Here is a 7758-nt window from a genome sequence, read left to right as displayed (position 1 = left end):
TGGGCATACTAGAGTCTTTCTATAATGCACTGGTTAATAGGTTAAGAAAGAAAAATAGTGTTAGAGCACTGCAGATGCTCCTGCTAACGTCACACTGAATGACTACAACTTTTGGTCTGTGTTATAAATATTGTAAAAGTCTCTCTAGGGAGAAAAAAAAAAAAAAAAAAAAAAAAAAAAACTATGTTCCCCCATCCCCAAGAAATTAAAACAGTAGGCCATTTCAAAGAAGAGCAAAAAGGATGAGAGTGTTTTAAGAGGCATTTCTTTTAGCTTGCATGATATGGCCTTTGGACTTGATAATTCCTCTGCTTTTAACAATGACTGAATATTGGAGAATTCATAAAGGGATCTATTTCTGTGCTTTGACGTTCTCAATGCTTTCCCAAAGAACTTCTTAGAAACTTGCTTCACAAAGTAATTCTTTTGGGTCATTATTTCAGTCAGCAACTGTATGTCAACCTGTTTTGCAAGTGCTGTGAGATCAGGTGGCATCACACAACAGGAAATTAGGTTCACCTGATTACTACTTGGTTTCACCTGTGCCCACACATACAGCTGTTCTAACAGTGTTTTATCAAGGTCAGAGGTATGTATGGTAACAATCTTTTTATTTTGAACCAGACTTTCAAGTTCTTGCCAAGAAGGTTGCAAATACTCTGAGAGGCTAGTTCCACCTTCAATAGGAGGTGGGGCAATAATGACTAAACCTAACTGAGCAACCCCAAGGGCTGAACGTGCCCTATCAACTGCATCTCTGACTGATGAAGAGTTTGATCCAATGATGAAAAGTTTTGCTGATACTTTCAACTCATCCCTTTCTTCAGGATTCATTTTTTCTACAGCTTGAGCTACAGTACATTCTGGAACCTCCACTATTTCCTGATTCAGATCTTGTCCTATCTTTGAGCTTCATTCAGTCAGTGATTTCTGAATGCAGTCCCCCACCTCCTCACTGGGGATGGCTGGGCACTTCTTGCGGCCGCTGCCCTGGTTGAGCAGGTTGCCAGTCTGCAGGTTGAGGGTGACTCAACACCAGGGGTGGACGGCTGAGGTCACTCATGCCTCATGGGCCTGCACACCACCCATCACCAGCCCCAGACCTCGAGCGTCTGAGGTCACTAGGCCTGTTCAGCCTGGAAAAGAGGAGGCTGAGGGGAGACCTCATTGCAGCCTACAGCTTCCTCATGAGGGGAGGGGCAGGCGCCGATCTATTCTCTTTAGTGACCAGTGATAGGACCCACAGAAATGGGGTCAAGCAACAGGGGGTGTTCAGGCTGGACATCATGAAGAGGCTCTTCACTGAGAGGGTTGTTGCGCACTGGAACAGGGTCCCCAGGGACGTAGTCATGTCACCAAGCCTGTCAGAGTTTAAGAAGCGTTTGGACTGTGCTCTCAGACACGTGGTCTGAATTTTTGGGTAGACCTGTGTGGTGCCAGGAGTTGGACTCGATGATCCTTATGGGTCCCTTCCAATTCAAGATATTCTATGATTCTATAATCAATGGAAATTCATGCTTCTGAAATGAGATTCACTATATCTTAAAGTAAGTATTTAGAGCAGACTAGATGAACAGAATAAACGAACTAACCACTCAGTGGATAAAGCATTGGCAAGATGGTCATATTCAAAGAGTTGTTCTCAATGTCTCAGTGTCCAGGCAGATACCAGTAATGAGTGATGCTCCTCAGAGGTCTGTACTAGGACCAATGTTATTTAAGTTTGTTAGCAACATGGACAGTGGATTTGAGTGCACCCTCAGCAAGTTTGTTGATGACACCTGGCTGAGTGGTGTACTTGACATACTGGAGGGAAGGATGTCATCCAGAGGGACCTGAACATAGGTCCACCCAGAGGTGGGCCCATGCAAACTTCATTCACTTCAACAAGACTACGTTCAAGGTCCTGCATCTGACTTGGGGCAATCCCAAACATGAACACAGGCTGGGCAATGAGAGGATTGCGGCCAGCCCTTCGGAAAAGGACTTGGGAGTATTGGTGGATGAAAACCTGAATATGAGCCAGCAATGTGTGCTTGCAGCCCAGAAAATGAATTGTATCCTGGGCTGCATCAAAAGAAGTGTAGCTAGCATTTTGAGGGAGGTGATTCTTCTCCCTTCCTCACACTCACAAGACTCCAGCTGGAATTCTGGGGCCCCCAACATAAGAAAGACATGGACCTGTTAGAGTGGGTCCAGAGGAGCGCCATGAGGATGATCAGAGGGCTGGAGCACCTCTTCTATAAAGAAAGGCTGAGAAAGTTGAGGTTGTTTAGCCTGGAGAAGAGAAAGCTCCAGGAAGAACTTACTGTGGTCTTCCAGTACTTAAAGGTGGCCTACAGAAAAGCTGGGAAGAGACTTTTTACAAGGGCACGTAGTAATAGGACAAGGGGTAATGGTTTTAAACTAAAAGAGGCAAGATTTAGGTTAGATATAAGAAGAAGAAATTCTTCACTATGAAGGTGATGAGGTACCGGAAAGGCTGGCTAGAGAATTTGTGGATGCCCCATCCCTGGAAGTGTTCAAGGCCAGGCTGGATGGGACTTCAGGCAGCCTGGTCTATTGGAAGGTGTCCCTGCCCGTAGTAGGAGAGTTGGAACTAGATGGTCTTTAATGTCCCTCCCAACTCAAACCATTCTGTGATTCATAGAATCACAGAACAATTAAGGTTGGAAAGGACCTCAGGAGGTCCTCAAGTCCAACTTCATAATAAAGCCAAATTACCTTTGATTAGGTTGCTCAGGGGCTTCTCTACAAAATCCTGTAAGTACTGATTCCTTTCTATTTGATGAAGGAGGTGACTAAGGTAATGAGTCTGAATGGTAAATGTCTGTTAGAAGAGGCAAGTACTGCATGTTATAGACCATGTATATATTTCTATTCTCTTGCAAATGACAGCTGAAACGGGGGATATAACGGAATCTAAGTTATCTAACTTCTCTTCATATTTTCAGTGAAGTAGCAATCAGGAACTGTATATTAACCATGGGGCAGAAATATTCCAAAATATCAGTCCCAATTGCTTACAATAGCAGAAGCATGCTTTTAACTGCATATCTAACAGCTACTTAAGTTGCAATTCTCTTCAAAGGTATAGTTAAATATTTTGTTCCAACATAGCCAAAAGAAAGCTTGTGACACATGCAGGAGATATACCCAGATCACCTATGTGTCCCTCTAGGAAGAGGAATACCAACAAAGCAATTATACTACTCCAGGTTTGATAATCTGCTAATGATTCTGCTATTTTTTCACTGCTGAGCTGGGCCAGCATCCTATGAAGACTTTTTCTGCTGCAGAATCTTAAGATGTAAATGGAAAACAAGGAGGTAAGCAGAGGTTGGCTTGCAAACTCATTAGGAGTTCTTCACCTTTACCTCAGATTTGTTCCATCACTTTCCTTGCATATCCTTCCTGCTTTGTGCTGCTATTTAATATCCCACTAGTTTTGTAATTTTAGCTTCCAAATTGAATAAGATGTTCCCTCCAGTGGAACCCTCACCTTGATAAATTGCCAAATAGTAATTATTATTCCTTCCAGAGCCTGAGATATGGAATCATGGCTGTAATTTCCAAGGCCTGAGAGCTGAGAAATTTATGCTATGCTTCTCTCCATCGAAGTTTTCATCTGAGATCATATTTCAAGCCCTTTCCTTTGATGATATGATTAAGATAATTCCTTTATGAAGTTCAAGACTCTGTGAGATATTCAAGAAGGAACCTGATAGTTCTTAAGCTTCGTTTGCTTCCCTTATGAATATCAGCTGTGGATGAAGGGAAAAAGCAGAGATAGGATGCCTGACAGTTTCAAATGCTCCTAATTTTTTAATGTTAATTATTATGGTAGCATCTGCTGGCCTCAAATATGGGGCCTCTGTTCTTGTGAGTGCTATATAAAACTTAAGGAAGAGACTTTTTTTTTTTTTTTCCCTTCAGCAATCTTGTCTATAACAGGATATATAGATGGATTTGTTTGCTTTTTTTCTTTTTTTTAATCAGATGCTGATGTGAAACTTAGTGAAATTCACTTGTTGAGAAGATTACTCAAACTCTAACTGTGCCAAATTCAATAGTGCATGTACTTAATACCCTTTCTGAGAAAGTAGAAGAATAATAGGATAAATATTGTAATACATATAATCTGCATTTTCCCGTAGCATATATACCCCTGGATATGTAAAGTAAAATTTACACTTTATTCAGATAGGACCATACTGTATTATTTTGGTATTCCTCATCCAAAGACATCAACTAGATTAAGAAAGAGAGTTATGTTATCCCAATTTTACAAATGTAAACAGGCATCTAACAAGATGTCGGTGAAGATATAGAGAAAACCTAGTCTAACTTGTTAAAAAAAAAAAAAAAGAAAAAAAAACAGGAAAGAGTGACTAATGAGATTTTAAATACCTATTTGCCCATAACTTCTGTGTTTAATAGCAATGTAGTGTCTGCATCAGAGTTATCTCATTTACCTTTAGATATTAACTTTATACAGGTGACTTTCAACCCTTAGTCCTCCTGAATAATGATATTAGTTGCCAGATTTTTACTGTGGAATCCAGAGACCACAATGCCAGACCTCTGTCTGATGGTATACCTAGCCCATCTACATCAGTCACTGGCAGTCTCAGGAGGAGAGCAAGAAACTCTCTAATAAAGGTTTGCGGAATAGTCAGATCACACAGGCTTACTCTAACCCTTCCAGTTACTGAATGGGTATGCCCTGAACTAGGATGTTTACTTTCCGGTTTATATGTGTACTTAGTATATGAAGTATATATGAAGTGTATATGAAGTTTAAAGTTGCGACAGGGGAGTTTTAGGTTGGATGTTAGGAAGTACTTCTTTACCGAAAGGGTTATTAAGCATTGGAACGGGCTGCCCAGGGAGGTGGTGGAGTCGCCATCCCTGGAGGTCTTTAAAAGACGTTTAGATGTACAGCTTAGTGATATGGTTTAGTGGAGTACTTAGTGTTAGGTCGGAGGTTGGACTCGATGATCTTGAGGTCTCTTCCAACCTAGAAATCTGTGTCTGTGTCTGAAGTACTGCCTTCAGTATTTCTGAATGTTCTCATTTTCAATAATATGTTTAAGTTCCTTTGATATCCTCAAGCTACAGTGTAAGGATTCAGACTAAATCAGCCAAGATGCTACTGTCCTGCAGACACAAGCATGCCCCATATAGGTGTTTTCTCATGAGCATAAAACATACTTGGATTTAAAAACTAACTATTTTACTATTGAATTGGGTAGGGGCTACATCCATTCCTATTACCTCCAAATATATGCCCAAATATTCTTTCTACAAGAAAACACTCAAAAACTCATTCCATCAGTGATGGAGGAGATAAAACATCTCTTTATTATATGTGTGATGTTCAATTTAGAAGGGAAAAAAGTGTCTTGCTGTGTTAAATCCTAATCTAAATAATATGTATATTAAAGCTTTCTTTCTGTTATGATCCTGTTTTATAGGCTCATTGTTCATGGCATGGCCTTATTGCTCATGTATGTGACAGATGAACACATTCCTAACACAGCCTCCACTAGCTCCATAAATTGTGACTACAGATTGAAATATGATATGGCTCAATATTTATTTGTAGCTTTGAAATTTTCTCAAGGATATTTTTTCCTTCTTTGGTGTTACTTTGTTTTAATGATGATGAAAGGCTGTAGAAAAACACATAAGCAATCCAAAGTCCTTTCTTTTACCATGTAATGGGTTGAGGTGTACCATGCTGTCTCTTCTTCAATAAGCAGTATTTCCTGGTGCAGAGTAATCTCAGTAAGTCATTACTTTGCTCATTGTTTAGGCTTCAAATCATCAAGCATTTAAACACATACTTAACTTTAGTGCCTGATTAAGTGCCACTGGAATAGGATTTAAGCACTTGCTTAAAATTAAGTGGGTGTTTACATGCTTTGCTGAATAAGGATGAAATTCTAAACTGAAATCATATTTGTGTCTGAGTGGAAATTGTTCTCAAGTTTAATAAGAAAACAGTTTTGATGGTTTGTTTGTTTGTTTCAGAATCCAAAAAAAAAATCTTAATAGCATAAAAAGAACACAATGGATTTTGCTCTCCACTGACACAATATGACATTTTGTGAAAATATCCAAACAGAAAAATCTTCTATTTTCTGTTAGATTATTGGTTGTGAAGACAAATCAAAACCTGCTCTCTCCCTTTCCTTATGACCTCACACCATCCTGAAGTCTTTCTTCAGGAATTCTTCTCCTAACTTGCCATTGATTCCTTAAATTTTGAAGCCCTTTTAGACGTTTCCATCACTGTCTGCATAGCTCTGGACACCTGACTGCAAACTCTATGTTCATTTTGGGACCCACATCTTCCACTTCCCAATCCCTCTACCTATCTGCACTTGGTAGTTGATCCATCATCCAATGCAACCAAAGGTAATGTTGTAATAACATCAGTGAGGCTTTGGGCAAGCCTGACTTCTGGACAATTTCTTGGTGCAGTCCCATCTTCTCAGACTGTCCAGAACACACTTGCTGCCATTAGATGCAAACAGCTGGAGACGGTGAGGTCAGTGGCAAATTCCTGCAAGATTTGTTAAGGCCCACATTTCCATTGAAGGTCTCTGCTACTTTAACAGACTGGTAGTGGAGCTGGGGAATGAGGAAAGGGAGCACACAATTTTAATCTTTGCTTCCCATTTCCTTTTTCGGTGTATTATTCTGTATTTGGAAATATTTTTAACTAATATTCTTAGGACATGTTAGTAGGCATTTTCATTGATCAGCATTTACTATTCATATAAATTTGCTGGGACATGAAAAACAAAACACTATTTATGATTCCTGCTATTCCTGTCAGTATTGCCAGAAAGAGAAAGCTTTTTTTCTCTCTCACCCTGCCTTACATTCTTTTTCCCTCTTCTGTCCTTCAAGAAAATTGTCCTTTTATTTATTTTCGGTCTATCCAAGAGTGGCAGCTGATTTTGAAGTGTCAGACTGTTATTTGGTTGGTTGTTTTTTTTGTTGTTTGTTTGTTTTGTTTTGTTTGGATGTTACCATTTATTGCAAAGAGGACAAAATCAATGTGACATTTCCAGAACAATGATAGATGAAAATGATGAGTAGTCTTTAAACGCAGAAGGCTAATTTTTAAAAATGTCACTAGTGTACTATTTCAGAGTTTGTCAAAGATAAAACAATAAAAGTTATATATATGAAAACTAATAATATTTCACTGGGTAAGCTACAGATAAGCAGACTGTACAGTATACAAGTTCTATATGCTTCTAAATATAATATGATAGAAATGCTGCAGAAAGGACAGCATTAAATATAGTTACTTTGGGTTATTTGATTAGATCTTCATTTACGAAGACCTTGATTTCTAAGGCTATGACCTTGCAATCAGTTGTTCTAGGAAAGACTACTGGGCTGGCATTTTATACTATGGAGAATTCACATGGACTCAAGGGATTGTGATTTGATGGCCAGGTTTTATGAGTTGCCTGAACAATACAGTTATTGTGCTTTTCAAGCTATTAGTGTGTCACAGTGTGAGTTTCAGATGCTGAAATTTGTTCCTTACTCTAACTTACTCTTACTGCTTCTGATAAACACCCTCCCTTTGTGGCTTGTTACCTACAGTAACCCATGCACATAAAGCAGAGGAAACTCTTGATACTCTGCAGCTCCAACAGACTTGTGTGTACGTATTATTACTATTTAATTCCTAGTTATTTCATTTACAAGTCATGGATGAAAATCTAGTCC

At 39.3% G+C, this 7758-nt stretch overlaps 1 pseudogene; it reads right to left on the bottom strand.

Annotated features, from left to right (window-relative positions):
- Positions 1 to 253: 253 nt before the first annotated feature.
- LOC118260842 (glutamate--cysteine ligase regulatory subunit-like) lies at positions 254 to 1626 on the bottom strand (annotated as a pseudogene).
- Positions 1627 to 7758: the final 6132 nt, after the last annotated feature.

This window comes from Cygnus atratus, chromosome Z (assembly GCF_013377495.2).
Source record: "Cygnus atratus isolate AKBS03 ecotype Queensland, Australia chromosome Z, CAtr_DNAZoo_HiC_assembly, whole genome shotgun sequence".
Taxonomy (NCBI): Eukaryota; Metazoa; Chordata; class Aves; order Anseriformes; family Anatidae; genus Cygnus; species Cygnus atratus.
Note: the sequence above shows the minus strand (reverse complement) of the source record. Positions and strands in the feature narration are given on the sequence as shown.